Source organism: Nanorana parkeri, unplaced genomic scaffold (assembly GCF_000935625.1).
Source record: "Nanorana parkeri isolate BGI_ZX_2015 unplaced genomic scaffold, ASM93562v1 scaffold265, whole genome shotgun sequence".
In the NCBI taxonomy this organism is placed as follows: Eukaryota; Metazoa; Chordata; class Amphibia; order Anura; family Dicroglossidae; genus Nanorana; species Nanorana parkeri.
The window spans coordinates 74,413-75,611 of NW_017306533.1; positions in this window are offsets into that span (position 1 = coordinate 74,413).

A 1,199-nucleotide genomic window follows, 5' to 3' on the forward strand; every position below is an offset into this window, starting at 1 on the left:
CCTATTCCCCCCAAAAAAGTTTTTTACAGACTAGAAAGTTTTATGAATTTCCAAATGTCAGTGTGCTTTATGGTCATACTAATAATCCATTATTGCTACTATTCAAAATGGCAACTATTAAAGTATATGTAAACCCAACCACTAAAATCTCATATAGGCTTTAACATATTAAAGTAATTTCAAAAGTAATTTTCAATAATTCCAAATTTGTAACTTTACTCATTATAATGCCAAGTGATCCTTCTGTTAGATTCATTTTTCAGGCACTTCCTATTAGCAGGTGACAATGCTCTTCAAGTTTTTCTCCAGCGTGGTCACCCTGTCACACGCTCTTGCAATGGAGACTATAAGAAGCTGCACCGAAGCTCATTGGAAAGACATGTTCTAATGTTGTCACCATCAGAATGCCTATTCTAAGAAATAACATACAGCCATTGCTAGGGCACATGCAGGTAGGCAAGAAATGGCTGCAAGATGGCTGCATGAGATCAATGCTGAAATACAACAGGCAAAACAGGTATTTTATTAAAAAAAGAATGACAACGGTTTATGACACACAATGAGGGGAATTTATCAAAACTGGAGCAGACAAAATCTGGAGCAGTAGCCTATGGCAACCAATCAACATCTCTCTTGAGTTTACGCAGGTAAGATTTGAAAATGAGACAGAGAAGGTGATCGGTTGCAGTGCAAATCTGCTCCAGTTTTGATAAATTCCCCCCAATGTACTTAGCAAACTAAATGGCATTAATTTAGAGCTCACATTAGGTAACAAGCAAAGTCAGTGAACTGCAAATGCTATTTAGGAAATATTCATAGAATTTATTAGAAAACAGATGTAACAAACTATTCAATGTTTTTCTCTTGGTGAAATATAGCCTCTTTGTGGGCATCCTCCCTCTCACTCTTCCTCTCCCCTCCGGTGTGTCTGTATGTGTGGGGAGGATGAGGGTGAGATAATACTGCAGTGGGCTCAAAGAGAGAGAGAGTGGCACACAAGAATACCAGACTCGTCGGATAATATGTTATTCATTTTTAATTTTGTTAGCAACAATGATAAATTTGATTTTAATTTACATTATGCTGTATTTATAAAATTACAATTATGGTTGTTCAGGACTATCAGTTATTTCTCAAAACTACAAGATATTTGTCTAGAATAAGACCTAATTCAAATAATTTTTTTTCTAATACCAGTG